Below are 18097 nucleotides of genomic sequence, written 5' to 3'. Positions count from 1 at the left end.
AGGCGTAACTACCGCCTGTTTCCACCTGGTGGGCACAGTTCCAGAGGCCAGCGACAGATTAATAAGATCCAGCACAGGAGCACGGCACACCGCCGACATATCCCTCAACAGAGCCGGTTTAAGTGGGTCCATGGGGGAGCCCGACTTGATTTTCCTACTCAGAGAGTTAAACGTTTCCATAGATAGGGGGGGTAGCGTAACCAGCTCCACACCACTATCCTTGGGCCCACTACATGATTCTGGAGTCGGCTGGTCGGTGGGGAAAGTGCGGTAAATTGCTTGCACTTTGCCAATAAAGAAAGATGCCAAGCTTTCACAATGGGGGTCAAAGCGTATTTCTGTAGCAGTGCTTCTCTTAGCCAAAAGGTCTTTTAATACCTTGAATATCGCTTTAGAGGGGTTGGAGCTATTCAGAAATTCCTGTGCATAATAAACTGCACGCGCTCTACATACCGCTCTATGATATGCTTTGGTTTTTCCCGCGTAACAGATTTTAAGCGCGGGGTCGAAAGATTTTCTCCAGCGCCTTTCGGCTTGCCTGCACTCTCTCTTGAGAGACGCTAGCGTGCTGTCATACCAGGGACTATGATCTTTAACCCGGCGTTTCGACCAGACCAACGGGATAAGAGAATCAAGCGCATGAGAGATCCATTCACAGAACAAGTCATAGCCCCCATCCACATTCGTGAAAGGATCTAGCGGAGCTTTCTCCAATAGAAGATAAAAATCCTCTAACTTTAGTTTATGCCACTGTCGAGCGGGAATAGTTATATTCTGAGAGGTAAAAAGGGGCTCTGACATAGGGATGATCGCTTTCACTAACAAGTGATCGGTCCACACCAGCCGCATGGGACTGTGTAGCTTGACTCCCTCTAGATTGCTAAAGAGTGGGTCAAGCACATGCCCATCTCGATGTGTGGGGAGCATCACCAATTGAGGGAGCTGGAGAGCTTCTAAGTCAGACAGGAAGCTCCGAATAGAGGGTGAGGATAAACAATCAAAGTGCAAATTAAGATCACCGAGCACATTGAAGTTTGCACATCCTAATGCCTCAGAGCTAATATAGTCCGGGAGAGCGGCCCTAAAGGCAGCATCGCAGCCCGGAGGTCGATAAATTAAAAGGCCAGAGAAGGTATATTGATGACTAAAAGAAATTTTAAAACGGGCACATTCACAACCGGAAAGCTTCACGTCCTTCCAATCACAGGGGAAGCATAACTTAACCGCCATCGCGATTCCACCCCCTCTCGTGCCACGATTAAGAGTGAACACCGCGTATTCCGGGGGGAAGGCCAGGTTTAAGACAGAAGTGTCTGCGTCCTGCAGCCAGGTCTCTGTCATAAAAAAAGCGTCAGGAGACTCATTAGTCAGGAATTCATGAATCTCCGCATGATGCTTAACCAGGGACCTGACATTAAGATTGCAGATAGTGATATCACGCACCCCAGGTGATCTTTTCGTCAGAGCTGATAGCTCAAATGATCGTATACGGGACGGAGATGGTAACATCCAGCTGCAACACGTGCAGTGATATGGGCCACATAACGGCCCCACCACTGGGAACCCACCAAGGAACCACTGCCGCCGCTGCTGCACCAGTTTGGTGTAGTCCGGGAAGATTAAAATGCGTGAGTTAATGAACAGCAATGGCTCCTTAGCCTGGGCTTGTTTCAGGATAGTGTCCCTGTTGTGGTAATTGAGGAGCTTGGCGATGACAGGCCGTGGATGGACACCCAGGTGGGTTTCTGCATCAGAGCCCTGTTCGCACGTTCCACCACAAAACAAGGCAAGAGTTCCCCTGCTGCGAGCCAACCCTCGAGCCAATCCGTAAGAAATCGCTCCATATTCCCCTTCTCACAATCCTCCGGAAAGCCAACGAAGCGCAGGTTGTTGCGTCGCGCCCTCCCTTCCACATCTTCGGCTCTTATGGCTAGGTCCCGCTGGGTGGTCTAGAGGGACGACACCCTAGTCATAACACTTTAAAAGACTTTCTGTAACTTACATTGTACAACTACTCAGCAAGCTACAACTTACAACATAAAACTGGTTATAATTAGTCAGATAGGCGAATCCTAATGCATTTACCAATGCTTATCAAAAAGAGGACGTGGCACAACCAGATGGCCGTAATTCGGGTCTGTGCAACTGGTTGCGTGCCATGCATTCCTGTAGGGTGCTCAGATGCACAGGCTGCCCTTAAAGTCCCGATTAAGGCTTATTTGACTTTTTGATCCCAGCCAGGGCCCGAGAGGTCGGTGAGTTTTCACTGGTGGCCCTTATGTCACTTCTTGTGCACCGGTTACAAGAAAGAGGAGTAACCGTTCTCCTGATAAGAGGGACCGTGTACTTGGGGACCCCCTTGTGACCTGGAAGTTCTCACCAATGTCCTGCCTGTGTCATTGAATGCCTTCCAACGCACTTCACCCGGTCGGTTTTCTGACCCATGCTTGCCGGAGAGAAGGCAGACATACGAAACTGACATCCCCATACAGATGGTTTAGCCAGCACTGTACTGTGATTGTGATGGCTGGGCTAATCTGCAAGTCCTGATGAAGACTCATTTTACTTTCCAAGCTCAGCCAAGGCTCCATGAGGTCAGATACATTTTCTCCAATTGGACCCTTTCACTTGGTGTACATGGATTACAAGATATCAAGGTGGTCTTTCTCTGGATTATTAGGAACAAGGTATGAGGGACAACCATTGTCCTCCAGTCTCTCCCCAGGTTCTACGACGGCCAGGGCCAGCCCACCCTGGATTCCAAGGGGCCTGAGTGTGACTGTCTTCCAGCCCTGTCCAATGGCTTTTTCCTCTCAGCCTTGCCTCCCAGAGAAAAGACAAGGGTGCAAAGCTGGCATCCCCATGCAGGGCAGACTGTTTAGGGCCAGTTTAGCCAACACTGTACTCTGACTGATTGGGCGCATTTGGGCCTCTAGAGGATGAACTGCTTGGCCAGCCTCTGCTGTTATAAGCAAAGAGCTACCATCCTACCTTGACGGTCTGCCTCAAGGGTCTGCCTTTTGTGACTGCCACTCAGCAGAGTTGAGGCCGCAGAGTTGAGGCCAAGCTGCTTCAAATGTGGTCTGCCGAAAGTGGGTGGGGTCAGATGCTGCTATTCCAAGATGCTGCCTGGTGGTCTGGGCCAGTGGCGGCTGGTTACATTTGAAAGTGGTGAGGCGTAAAATTACTTTTATACTTCACCGTAGCGAGCTAGCGTAGCGGAAGAGCCTGAACAGCCTAAGGAGGGTTCGGGGGGGGGGGTTCCCCCGAGAATATTTTGAAATGAGTGGACAAATGGTGCATTTTCAAGCAAATTTGAGAAAGCAGGAAGGTTAATAAAGCAGTTGTGAAAGTGCAGTTATTACATTAATAAAAAGATGTCATATAACATAGGTATCTTGTTCAGTATAGGGAGCTGCTAATTCAGTTTAACTGCAGATCTTCATAACAAACTTCGAGAAACAATGCATTTCTGAGTACCTCACAGATGTTTTTTATTTAACAAACAACTAAACATTTAAACATGTGCATTTTGTGATCTGCAACAGGTACATGTTCTTTGTAGCAGGGACATTAACCTTCTGTGCTACCTTTCCATGAGTCACAACTTCCACTAGACAAAACTCTGATCTCTCTCTAGGAAAAACATTACCCATCAGCGTTATCATGACATTTTTATTGTTTCTGTGAAAAATCAATCTAGCCACTTTGCGAACACTCTGACTTGCTTTATTTCGTTTTTTATTTTTTTTTCATAGTTTTAACCTTTTATTCCCAAAGCGCACTGTGAAAACAAAAATGTTGACCTCCCCCTTACTACTACAAGGCGACTGAGGCCTGTTGCTATATAACAGCGTTGTGGAAACAGCTTTCTTTCATAAATGAGCTCTTTAAACTAATCACAATCAGAATACAATAAAATCAACTTCATACTTCCCACTAACACCACCCTGTTAAGAAACGTTCATACCGGGTTAACTATATCTTCCGATTGGAATACTTCTGAAGTGCCACATATGACCCCAGCTAAAGACCTCCTTGTGAAGCTTAGAGTTCAAATTCAAGCTTCAAAAGGTCCAAAGGTTCTGAAATGCACTTCCATAAATTTAGACATTTTCCTCCCTAATTAATATCCCATCGCTCCAGTCTGTGAGTCAGAGTGCTGTGAGCTCAACCGTGGCAGAGCTAAAGCTGATTGGTGTAACACTGTACAGCAAAGCACAGACTGCTGGCCATTCCTGTATACATCAATAGTGCGCAGTATAGTGCAGCGCAGCAAAGCAAAGCAAGTAAAACACCACAAAGTATAGTGTAGCAAAGCACAGCACAGTCCAGCAAGCCTCAGAACTGTGGAGCAAACATAAGACTGGAATAGAAAGCACAGTGCACATTGTTACCGCACAATACAGTACAGAAAACTATAGCATACAACAGTGCAATACAGTGCAACATAGCACACAACAAAAGCACAAATCCTGACATCCGATTCAATACGGGAAACCCCTTGGCACTCGATTAGAGCAGTGAACACCAAAGCAGAAAAAAACATAACACAACAGTACACAGCACATTAAAGTACATCCCTGTACGCAATGCAATGCAAAACAGCAGTGCTTAATAGAGCACATCCTTATTGAACCCTTCCACAATATGTAAATGCCTTTAGGCCTATTGCCCTGAAAGTTTGTGATTGGTGGCATTGGTGTTGCTTTCTATATATATGGGAATTTATGGGAACTATGTCTCATGTGCATAGATTATGTGTCTGTGCTAGAGCATATGTATTGGCTATCCTGTTGGTTTTTAGGACTGGCTTGACAGCACAGCTGTCTGAAAGACCTATTGTTACCAATTCTTTAAAATGCACAGGGTACTTTGCCTCTATTCATAGGAGTGTTAGTCTTTCATGTTGTTCTGTTGGCTGTTTGGTGTATCACTCGGTCTCCTATGGAGTACCTAACAATGTATTGCGTGACAGATTAATTTATATCTGTACAAGAAACGTAATCATCACATAATACATTATTTGCGTTGTATACAGAAAATAGTTATTTTTCTTTTGTTTGTTTCCGCTGTGTCATGTCTTTCAAGTTTTGGTCAGGACTCCTCTGTATGTTTTCCCTTTCTGGTTTTCCCTTTGTTTGCCTGTAGCTTTCAAGTTACCTGTACTTGCATCTTATTTTCCTATTGTTTTCTCTGTATGAATGTTTACATTGCTTTCTCCGTCTGTCTCCTCTGCATTGGTCGTCTCTATGTTTTCAGGTAACAAAGTTGTGCCAAAGGCAATAGGATTAGCTTTAAAGAGCATTGTATCCATATTTTGCACATTAAATTCAGAGCTATTTGCTTTGTCAGTGCTTGATTAATTTATTGTTACCTTCTGCATTAAAGAGAAGTAAACTCAAAATGAATACCCCTTTTTAATAAGAACTACCGGGTACCCCCTTCTAAACCTTCTGACATGTTCAGAAGAAGCAATATATTTTTCACAACTTCTAAGCTTCCCTTGGTAGATGACAGCGAAAGTGTATATGATTTTTTACATTAGGTGAGGGGAATGAAAGATCTAATAACTTAATCAAATAAAGCCTGCGTAGTATGGGGCAAATGCTATTCTCCACAGTTCAGCTGATTTCGTTCAAATTGTACACAATTTGCACAAATTACATTTGAGAAAAATGAATTGGTGCGTTTTACTAAACCAATCGTTTTTTCATCTATATTGCCATTTTCCTGACATGATAATCTGACTTTAAAAACAAGATGATAAATGTGGTAACCATGAGTGCTAATATGAATTCTAACAACTCTTTATAGATATGGATTCTCCGAAGGCGAGCCGAGTTCTGCCCTCGTCCTGATATGTGTACAAGTATTAACTGCAAACAATACCTGGTTGAAAGAGGCAGGGGCGAACGTGCAAACAATAGTTCGGCACTTTGTCTGAATCATATTTCTGAGCCTGCTGACAGGAGCATCGTGTCATGTAGTGTCTTCCGCGTATGAAGGCCATGGCAGATGAACAATATGTGACGCAGAGTGCGCGTTCAGCTCGTGTTGCACCTGGGCAAACAGCACTAACCCTGTTTCACAGTGTGAAAGGTGATGCCTGCAACTATTACATTTTATTGTAGGAGGGGCTTACCTGGAATCCAGCTTGAATGCTTCAGCAGAGCTCTTTTACTCGGCCCAGGAATGTGGTAATTGGGTTTCAAGTGCCCTCTAAGTGCCCCTACCTCTGTGCCCTTCACGAGAGCTGTGTTGGGCAGGGTGCATTGTCTTTGATGAAAGCACTGCCTGGTTATTCGCACCGGGGCTTCTGAACTCTTAAGTGTGGGATTTGGGGAGCAAAAGAAGCCTTAATCACCAATTTATGTGTACAGTGGACCGACATCGCAGGTGGTTTGGCGAGAAAAAGTTAGAATACAGTTACTTTTGGAGCTGAGCTTGGCAGGCCCTCCCTCCAAGAGCCTGGGTTTCGGGTCAGAAATGTGAGAACTCTTGACTTCCCAGACTTCACGCCGTGAGACCTTGTGCTGTCATCCTGAGCGAAGTGTGGAATCGCGTTGGGTGCCAGCAAAAAATCCAGGTGGAATACGCACATACCCTCCCAAACAACACCAAACATGCGCACTGGGGCAGAAAACCACAAGCAAACCACTGGCAGGATGGGAGGGGGTCTGCCTGCCAAAGAGGGAAATATTTTCGCAGCTGCGCCCCAGGCACATGCAGAACTGGAACACCAACAGGGCATGTATGTAACAGCTGCAGCACCGCTCCGCGGCTCCATAGTGCACATCCGAATCCCCCCCAGGTACCCCCACTTCTAGCTTTCCACAATTCAAACAATAGCTCAGAATAATGTGAGAACCTAAATGAAGGGTTTCTGTAAAAATGACTTTGCCAGGCAAAGGAAGACATCTCTCAGAGTGACACGTGCAACACTGACTGCGCATTTCCCCTTTATGGGCCCCTTCTGTAGCTAACGTGCTCTAAACAACAATGAAGCTTGAACGGCCGCTAATGATTATAAACAACATTGGGCAAAAGCAAGCTTTAATTCAATACATTACGGGGTGTTTTACCCCATTCGTGAATTGCAGTAATAGAGACAGAAAGAGGGAAGAGAGCGAAACTGATGGACAGAGAGACATACAAAGAGGGAGAGAGAGCGAGAAGGAAATCAATTGATTTAGAAAGAAAGGGAGACAGAAGGGGGGGGTGAAAGACTCAGAAAGCGAGGGAGAGAGAGTGAAAGTGATGGAGCGAGAGACAGACAGACAGAGAGAACGAACGAAGAGAGACAGGAAGAGAGGGAGAGAAAGAGAGAGTGCGAAAGTGAGAGAGATAGAGGGGAAGCGAGGGAGGTAGAAAACGAGAACAGAGAAAGGGAGAAATGAGGAAAGATGGGAAAGGGAAGCGAGAGAGATGGATGGAAATGGAGAGGGGATGGAGGCGGAGATAAAGATGGAGAAATATAGAGTGGGCCAGGTGGAAGAGAGAGGGAGAAGCCGATGAAGAAAAAGAGAGACTAACCGGAGCGGCAGAGAGAGAGAAGAGAAGGCAAGAGGTGGAGAGAGACGAGAAAGAGTGATGAAGGCAAAGATGGAGAAGGAGAAAGGGGGAGAGGAGCACATAATGAGAAAGAGAGAACCAGATAAAGGTGTGAGAGGGAGGTAGAAAGGAAAGAGATGAGAGTGGAACTGGGAGACTGAGAGAAAATGTGAGAGAGCGCAGGAGGCCGAGAAATGGGGAGGGAGCAAGAGCGCGAAAAAGAGGAGATGAGGAGCGAGAGAGACCGAGTGAGAGGGGTAGAGGAGGAGAGAATGGAAGAGAAACGGAGAAAGAGATCAAAGAAATGAGTGAGAATATAAAACAGGGTGCTGCACCCATCACCGATTTTATAACATCATTCCGAAGTCATGTTTTATCAAATGATGATTTCTAAAGCTTAAGGGAATTCTTTTCAAGAGTCCTAGGGCTGGTGAGGTGCAACATTGTAACCGAGCCTTTTATCACTGTTGTCCTGGGGCCTTACCCTGCAACTGTGCCCAAAACAAAGCGCCAAATAACACCAAAATAACTCAACCCTCAGGGAGCAAAGGTGAGAAGCCCAAAACTCACTCAGGGAGGACTGTGGCCGGTTACAGCTGTATCCGCAAGATTGTTCACAGTTCTTCTGAAAAGTAAAGTGCATTGTTATCTATTCCAGTGGACGTGCACAATTAGGCACAAATCCCACATAAACGCATTACGTGGTAACCTACCTAGGTTGCGTTTAATTGCATTACGGGTTTCTGCAAAATCTGATCCCTTGTTAGCAGCTTCAGCTACCCTTGCTTCCTGAGCATGTTGTCGATGCTGGTGGGACCCTCCCCCTCCACCCCCCCCCCCCCCCCCACCTTCAGCACAGCCCCTAAGACCCGACATTCTATAACTGAATCCGTAAAACAGCAAATGTCCTCCACCAGCAGTGTGGAAAGAACCAAAGAGCACACATGCAGGAAGAACTCCTGTGCTACAGTCGAGCCCCTGGGTGCACGGACACCACCCAGAATATAAATGGTGTCAAGCCAGAAGCCTCTGTTCAATACTCGCATCTGTAATTCGGAATCAGTCAGGCATGTTTTTATCCTGCAAACTGTAGTCTTCACTGGAGTCCCCATAGTGGGTAAAAGCCGAGTAGGCCCAGCACCGCTATCTTAGCCACTCAGCTTAGTTTGTCTGTTTTCAGTGGGAACTAAATATCTCCTGAAAGAAATAATGTGTCCTACATATCGTTAATGTGCAAACGATATTTAGGACACAATATTTATGAATATTTACACATTCACGAATACACAAGATATTCATATTATACATGAGGAAAAATTGTATATACACCCACAGTGGTAGAAGTACATTTTGTTAGTTGCTGCTATGTTATTTCCCATGATTATTCCCACCACCATCGCAAAGTAATGAATCTGCCCTGGGTGCCAACCTTTCAAAACTCAAACAATTTAATACCATTCCACTGCAAACTTTGAAGTAGAAGCAAATTGCATATGTGTAAGTAGAGTTTCGCCAAAAGAATGCTTACTACGTAGATTAACTTTATTTTAGCCAATGAGACAGAAATCTATAGGTTGAAATAATTGAAGATAAACCCACTCCCAGCCCATTCGGAAAACTGAGGTTTCTCTCAGAAGGAGAGAAAAAAACAACTGACTTAGGAGGACTTGATTTAGATTTGAGGCAAGTAAATAACATTCCTGTAAAACATTGTAAAAACATCTAAAAGTTTGTTCAACTGAACACACTCTATGGCGCTGAATCTATCACACTGAGATTCTGTCACGAAGAAAGACCCTCCGACGATTCCAATAGAAGAACTTCAAGAAGTGTAAACACATTACTTCTGCAGTAGTTATTTTTGAAAACATTATTACAGGATTAAAATAATGGATCTGGTTGCAGAGTAATTAACAACAACAAAATGGTTCTGACATGTTCCTTTCAGTCACCACAATTGTGAAGAGAGTCGGGGCCGGCATGATTTGGGTGGTACGCGGGGGGTTGGGGGAGGGGAGAGAGGGGGGGTATTTAATTAAATTAAATACAAACAAATAAACTTACCAGGATGAGGCATCTCCTCTGCCGGTTCCGCGTCGCATCACGTCTCCGAGTCCTCTCATGGCAAGTGGCAAATCATGAGACTGGATGCGACTCGGGGGTAGCTACTCAACTGTATCCTGCCTGTTGACAGGGCATGGGGCGACCATACGTCAGCGCCCGAGCAGGATCCGATCTTCCATCTCCTGTACTACACTAGACATGCGCAGCATGCCTAGTGTAATGTCAATGGAGTGGCCGTCCTGAAATTAAAACGCCCCTCGCGGATGCGCAGTCGGAGTCTAGTTCTGGACTCCTGCTGCTCTCGCCTGCGTGCCTGCATGCACGTTTATTGTTGAATGACTGATTGTGCTCATGCGCACTTGAAGCTGTGAAGCAGCTGCCAGCACAGGCCGGAAATGTAAACAGACGAATTGTGTCTGCCGTCTGTTTAAATTTCCTGCTGTCCGTGGCCAGTTTTTCTTGTTGAATCTTCCCAGTGGGACAATGCCCCAACGCACTTCTGGACCAGCTGCCCTGTGTGCCTGTCTGTTGCCTTTTGTTGTCACGGAGGAGGACAGTGTGACAGCCCTGTCCCCACTGCCCCCATCATGCAAGCAGGGCCTCCCAAAGCAGGCTTAGGGTATGAAGGTCGTCGCAGGATGGGCACACTGCTCCTCCTCCCATCCAGCAGGTGTGGCTACCTGGTTGTTCTAGCCAGTGGCATATTCTTGTCTCAAAGATTAAGCCATGCATGTGTTAGTAAACATGGCCGGTACAGGGAAACTGTGAATGGCCAATTAAATCAGTTATGGTTCCTTTGATCATCCCATCTGTTACTTGGATGAGTGCGGTAATTCAAGAGATAATACATAAGGAAGAGCACTGACCTCCCAGGATGCATGCATTTATTAGACCAAGACCAATCTGAGCTCGCCTGGCTACTTTGGTGACTCTAGATAACCTCGGACTGATTACACGCTCCTTTAACAGCAAGAATACTCACGGATTCTGCCTTATTAACTTTCAATGGTACTTCTGCACTCTATGTATGTGCCACTGGGGCAGAGCACGAATCAAGTTTGCAAGCAAAAATTCTGCTATCAAGCATTTTTAGAAACTGTTGATTACGATTTTAAACAAGGTGTGCACTTGACCACTTGTTTTGATATGGTTTATTTCTCTCCCCTCTGATTGTCTGCACCCGCATTGTGGACATAATATATAGAATTAGCAGCATCTAGGAGGTCACCTGGCAGTATTGAGACATACGAAGCTCATCAGCTGGGATCATCAGCTGGGATCATCCTTATTGCATTATAATGTTGAACAATTCTTTACAGAACACTGTTTATGTGAATATCTCAACTAAAACACAAGTTCATTTCTTATCAGCATGCTTTTACGATGTTCACGTACTGATACTACTTTCTTGTTGTTTTTATTTTCACAGCAATTTTGGTCACTAAAATGGTTTGAGTTTAATGTTTGAGCTTTGTGGGCATGATGTGAGGTAATGCTGGGGTTAAAGTATTTTTGTTCATGTTTATTCAGTTGATAAGTGTTCAGGGTCACTTGTTTTTTGTTTAAATTTCACGGCATGTTTAAAGGATGGGTTTCACCTGGGTTGCTCGTAACAGTTTATCACTGACTCGTTCCTCTCGTGCACAATTCTGTTGGCTGTATGGATGATAAATAAAGTGGTCCCGCTGGTAGCTAAAGTGCAGAGACATTGAAAATTCAGATTATCCATCTGTTGTACCTTGATTTTATTGTTTGTTTTTTGTTTGGTTTGTCATAATTGGTTTGTGAACCGGTCCCAGGATGCTTGTTTCCGGTCCAGGGAGGACATGGCCTGGCAGTTCGGTCTGGACTGTTCCCATGAGGCACAGGGTCAAGACTGATTTGCATATGGCTGGGTCCAAACTGGGGTGGCATAGTGGGCAAAAAATGATGGATTTAACCCATATCTTTTGACTGGGGGAGAATGTTTGCATTGTCAGCATTCCGTCCATAATTTGTTTGCTGTAACACAGTTTAAACAGGACACATTCTAAGCATGGTGTAATGACACATTTATTTAGCACCCCACATTTTTCTGTTTTCTGGAAATACAAATGCTGGTTTAAAGTAAGCATGGATTTCATGGTGTAGTAGGTTGTCGCACGATTTGGTGATGTTTTTGATATAATTACATCATGGATTACATACTGTGCATGGGTTCATGGTATATTTATTTTATGTGTATTAGATTATTCATGGTTGCTGATGGGCCTCTTTTATACTACAGGTACCTCTGACGAAGAGCTGGTTTCCCAAAATGCATTGGGTGAATGTCTGTATGGATATCAAGGATGTAAAGTTAACTCTAAATTGTTGCAGAAAAAAGCCCAGATGGGTATTTCTTCAGCATTAAAATGTGGAATCATGCTGCCTCTTTGAACTTTGGAGAATTTTGGCATCAAATGGATTATTTTGGATTACTTGAATGAAAATTGGTTTCCCAGTACAATTTTGCCTGCATGCAGTGCAGCTTGAATTTGGTGTGTGACAGTGCACTGGTTAATTATGCACTTTCTGGGCCTATCATGGTCACCACAGAAAATGGGGAGCTGGGGTGCGATTCCAGAGAGAGAGCCTGAGAAACGGCTACCACATTCCAAGGAAGGCAGCAGGCATGCAAATTAGCCACTCTTGACTCGGGGACATAGTGAAGAAAAATAACAATACAGGACTTTTTCAAGGCCCTGTAATTGGAATGATACACTGTAAATCCCTTAAGAAAGATCAATTGGAGGGCAAGTCAGATGTCAGCAGCTTTGGTTATTCCAGCTCCAACAGAATATATTCAAGTTTCTGCAGTTAAAAAGCTTGTAGTCGGGCCTTGACATTGAGCTTGGGGTATGCCATAAGGCCAGCTACCACCTCTTCCAGTACCTGTCTCCCATACCCCTTGATAATCTTGACTGAGTGTCCGGGGGGATCCGAAGGGTTTACTTAGAAAAAATGTGTGTTCAAAACAGGCCAGTCACCTGAATACTTCAGGTAGGAATTATGTAATAGGACGCTGGTTCTATTTTGTTGCGTCCACAATTAAAAGGAACGGCAGAGGGCATTCATAATGTGCCGCAAGAGGTGAAATTCTTGGAATGCACAAAACACACCAAAGTGAAAGCATTTGCCAAGAATATTTTCATTGATCAAGAATGAAAGTCGGAGGTTAGAAGTCGATCAGACACCATTGTAGTTTGAACCATAAATGATGCCAACTAGCGTTCCAGCTCCGTTATTCTCATGAACTGCTGAGCTGTTTCTGGGAAACCAAAGTCTTTGGGTTCTGGGTAGTATAGTTGCAAATGTAGAATTTAAAGGAATTGCTGGAAGGGCAACACCAGGAGTGGAGCCTGGTGCTTAATTTGACTAAAAATGGGAAACCTTGCCTGGAAACAAAAAGGATTGACAGACTGATAGCTCTTTCTCGATTCGGTTGGTGGTTGTGCATGGCCGTTCTTAGTTGGTGGACCAATTTATCTGGTTAATTCCAATAACGAATGACACTCCTCCATGCAAATTAGTTATGTGACCTCCGGTGGTTGGCGTCCAACTTCTTAGAGGGACAAGTTGTGTTCTCCCATTGAGATGGAGCAATAACAGGTCTGTGATGCCCTTAGATGCCCTGGGCTGCATGCCTGCTACACTGGATGGATCAGCATGTGTCCGCTCTTTGCCAAAACGTGCAGGTGACCAGCTGCACCCCGTTTATGATAGTGTTGGGGTTTTCAATTATTTCCCATGAATGAGGAAGTGCAGGTCATAAGTCCCTGCCCTTTATACATACTGTCCATCGCTACTACTGATTGGGTGGTTTAGTGAGGTCCTTGGATCAGCCCTGCAAGGGTTGGCAATTGCTCTGGTGGAGCACTAGGAAGACCATCCAGAAGGATGAAAGGCAGAGTCGGCTGTGGTGCTATTTGAATCTCAGCCCTGTAGCCTGCATGGAAGTCTGCTCACTATTACAGAATTTGCATGAGCACACTATCTTCTCCTCCTGCAGCCATGCTGTGTCTTTCAGTCTGCTGTAAAGAACTATTATTGTGAAATCTCAAAATGAGGGTGGTTAAGATTTTAAAGGTTAATATAATGGATAGCAACTTATCGTTTTCAACACCTCCCACCCGGGTAGCAGAACGGTTTCTTTGTGCACCCAGCTATCTCATCTTCTCCATAGTGCTAGTTGATCCCAAAAGCCTTTAAGTGCAATTGTATAGGCAGCAAAATATTTTCCGACATTGTACACATTCTTTAAGCTAGCCTGCAGTTAAAAGGTAGAATAAAAAGTGGGAGGTAGTGAAAGGGACGAAAATAAATTATAAAAAGGTCACGTGCTTCAGTAACTGTGTATTGTTGCTCTCCTTGAAATATTTGCAGTTACAGAGCTAAAGCAGATGTTTGTTAATACTGTGGAAAACTGTGAGTGTGGACTTAGGAAGGAATATGAAAGTCATTAGAACATCTCCAGTGGCGTAACAGCCCCAGCAGCCACCACGGTGCAGAGGGGTGGGCAAGCTCCAGGGGGCCCCCTCAGCAGAATACTCTGGACGGAGAGCTCCTAGTTGAGGCTGGAGGGGGCCCCTCCACATACCTTGCAGGTTGGCCCCCTCCAGTTTCCTTACACCAGTGAACATCTCGGTAACAAAACAAATGGTGAGTGTGCAGTAAAAGATGAGGACTGGAGAGGGAGGTTTAGAATGCAGGGAGCAACACAGAGGGAGGGGAAGAAGGTGAAGGTGAGCTGGTTCGCAGGAGCGCAGCTGATTACATAAAATGCAATGTGGAGTGTGGGGGCAGAAGTGGATGTTTTGCAGTAGAACGCACATGAGGAAAAGATAAACATGGAACACCGGAACTGTTTTGCATGGGAGGAATGGAAAGGCACATGACAGAGGGCAATATGGAAAACAGGGGCAGAGAAATATAGGAAGGAGAGAGCTGAAAAACACATGCACTCTCCTGGAGTTCTTCATCTCAAAGAAAAAGTAGTGCTTGAAAAGCAAGCAGTGGAAGCATAGAGGACAGCCAATCAAAATCAATGGTAAAGAGGCCGTCAGAGGGAAAAAGACAAGATAGGTACACTGGTGACTGAAAGCCAAACAATAATAATCAATGGGTTGGCTCTAAGCCCCTCTATGTTTTTAGTAGGTCCACAATATGTCTAATCCAACTAGACAGCTGCGCTGTCTGCTAGACTCAACCAAAAAGGATAGGAAGAAGGACAGCCCTCCAAATGATTATCTGTGCATATCAGAACAAGTGTAAAACTGTAGTAGATGGCAGCCAGCAATGAACCCCCACCTTTAAAGCAGAACTGAATGCAATGAGGAATGTTCACCCTGTCGTATCACTAACTCTCCAAAGTCTGGTTATGAGGGGATACCATATTACCTTTCTTGGACCCCCTATGTGTCAAAACAATAGACATAGCTCAAAATGGGCAACACAACGGTCTGTACTAAACCTTATCTAAGAGAGGAAGTCTGGTACCCTGCAAAGATGTAATGGGAGTAAAAGAGATCAGAAGTGTGCTAGGGGGGCTGGCCACTGAGCCTTCATGTCGACAAACAGCTCATTTAAACAGAACCATGGAGAGATGATCTCTGTGACAAAGTGAGTGCAGACTTCCTCATGCAAAACTTCTTCTATTAAAAGTGGAATATTGCATAAAATATCCTTAAGTTTAGTTTCTGAATACTACCAATGCTGAGGCAGTCAGCCAAGGATCTGGAAGTGTTAATCTGTGTGCCAAATCCAAAACCAACAACCATCTGCTCTTTCAACAAGGGAAAATACAGCAATACAGTGAGGACTACATTACAAGCCCTTAACAACACTCTGACCAAAGGGGAATCTGACATATTTAACTGTTCCTTTAAGAAAGTACTTAGAATATCTAATGAACAGCGGCTTAATGTCAGAGTGCCTGCATACCACTTCTTGTGCAAGCATCGCAACATGGTTCATGCCAGTGCACGTTTCCTCAGCTTCCCTTCTGAAAGTGCACTACATCCACGGTCCAGGTCCCCCTCGTCCACGAGCCCAAACAATACTGAAGTGCCCGTTCTCCCCTCCCTGTGAGTAACCAGCATAAACACTGGGAAAGGTTTAGTCTGCAGTGGGCGATTAGGGGCTGATGGAGTACAGTAATGCTACCTACAAATTCTGAATGGCGTTTAACAAATGACCTCTCGCCATTTTTTTAAATAAAAAGAACTATGTTGACCGCATTGCGAACGAGTGGATCATAACACTAACGAGAAATAATGCAGCACGTTGCACTGCGCAGTTTTTGGTGCAAACTCAAGTACAAGCTGCACTTAATTGGATGGAGCTGTAGTTCGGAGACTGACCCAACAACCCATACATTAGAATAATGTGAAGCAAGGTAAACTTCAAGAAGATGACAGAGTATTAGATGTGCAAAGCATGAAGGTCTATTAAAAGATTAGCAATGTTACACACTCAGATCATCAAATTAGTTGTAAATATATAGCCAGTACATGGATGCTTTAGCAAATATGTGTTAAAACCAATACAAAAAAATTATTGAATGCAAAGACAAACTGCTCTAAAGTTGTCTCAAATCACAGAAAGCAGACTCAGTCTCCCATGAAGGAAACCCCTACACTGCAAAAGTAGGAGTACATTGGGGGAAATTTAGAGAAATCAGGATGAAAGGTGTCTGCATTGCAAATCCCTTGACAGGCAGTAAGTATGAATCGAGTAAAGCTTATTCTAGTAAGTGGGAAAGGCATCGTCTGAGAATGTCTGCATTCAATGAGTTAAAAAACATTAGTTTTCTACATTTCGCAACATCTATCCATATGAGAACTAATGAGGTTAAAATACACCTTGGTAAAACAGATACATTTGTTCCAATATGTTCTCTCCCAGGTGCTGGTTTCTGTGTGCTCTGAGGGCAAAGCTAAACATTGACATGAAAAACCAAAATAAAAGATACACAGTTTTAAGTTGGTGATACAGGGTTTCTCATGGAATGAAAAATAAAATACAGAATAAGAAAACGTGGCAGACTACTGTAGGCCATTTTGAAAATGCAGCATAAATTAACTATAATCATTTAATACATGAAATGTGCACAGAAAATATATTTGAGTGCTAATATAGTTAGGTATACAAAAAATGTAAACTATGAAACATGTATTTTGCAATCATTGGACAAGCTGGTCCCCACCTAGAGACATTTTCCTGAAGAGCAACTCCCACAGCAGATACTACTCAGCACACTGGGTGCCAGATCATTGAGGCATAGAGCAGCCGGTGTGTCCAACCGGGGTCTCCAAGGGGGAACTGCCTGACAGACAGCCATGCCCATCTACCAGACTGGACACTGTCTAACCTCAAGCAGGGGCCTCTAATCTCATGCCACAAAGCCCAGTATGGTGCCAGAAAACCATTCACCACCAGTCTTTGAACAGTCTTCAGGTCTCTTGAGGGGCAGGGCGCAGGACCATGTGGGGCAGTGTTCGAGCAGTTTTTTGGGCTATTTTTGGGCGTGATTTATGCTCTAGGGGGTATTTTGGGGGTCGAGCCTGGAAGAGCATTCACTATGTGTCTTGCTTTCGAGACACTCTTGTAAACTGAAAAGGGCTTGGAAGCCCACCCATTGCTTACCATTTTTTGGCTTGCATTTCACTCTTCTCTTCAGCTTCATAATGCGTCAAGGCAGGCCTAACATATGTCTGTTCCTCTCTGTGAAGCAGAGACCAAGCACTGGTTTATTCAACTCAATAAGTGCCAGTCTGCCGCTCCTGGTCTGATTAAGGTACTATTTTGTTCTTTTTAACTTTTATTGTCCTGCAAACAAAAGGTGTGTGATTGGCAAAACCATGCCCAGCACGACAAACAGAATTGCAAAGATTTATTTTCTATAGTTAACTTTCTTTTATTTTGGCAAGTCTTCTTTTCTCACTTTGCACTCATGCATTCCTTTGATTTTGATTGTGGGAACTGTTCTCAAAAGATAAGCGTTATGTTATTGCAAAGCAACATCGTTTCTTTCTTGTGTGTAATTTCACAAATGATTCTTTAACACACAACCGTGCAGTACACCCCAATCCACCCCACTCCAATCCACCCCACAGCAATGAGCCCCACTCAATTCAATCCACCCCAGACCAATCCAATCCACCCCACTTAATACCAAACTACTCACCCCAGTCCACTCCAATCCATCCCCACTCAATCCTCCCAACCCACCCACTCCAATCTAAAATATTCTGCCCAATTCCAATCTTCTGCACTCCAATCTAGCCCAATTCCAATCTTCTGCACTCCAATCTAGCCCAATTCCAATCTTCTGCACTCCGATCTAGCCCACTCCAATCAAAAACAATCTGCTCCAATCCAAAATAATCTGCCCCACTTCAAATCAATCTGCCCTATGTAAATCTCCCCTACTCCAATCTGCCCACTCTGTTCTGCCCCA

General features: G+C 44.5%; 1 protein-coding gene and 1 non-coding gene across 4 annotated transcripts in view; both read left to right on the top strand.

Annotated features, from left to right (window-relative positions):
* Nucleotides 1–18097, top strand: part of LOC144773424 (N-acetylated-alpha-linked acidic dipeptidase 2-like) — a 776499-nt gene that overhangs the window by 649489 nt on the left and 108913 nt on the right. The window lies entirely within an intron of this gene.
* LOC144774212 (18S ribosomal RNA) lies at nt 12054–13530 on the top strand. The gene has a single exon (XR_013600132.1). It is a non-coding gene; the product is annotated as an 18S ribosomal RNA (ribosomal RNA).

The sequence above is a fragment of the Lissotriton helveticus genome, chromosome 8, assembly GCF_964261635.1.
Source record: "Lissotriton helveticus chromosome 8, aLisHel1.1, whole genome shotgun sequence".
Classification (NCBI taxonomy): Eukaryota; Metazoa; Chordata; class Amphibia; order Caudata; family Salamandridae; genus Lissotriton; species Lissotriton helveticus.
Note: the sequence above shows the minus strand (reverse complement) of the source record. Positions and strands in the feature narration are given on the sequence as shown.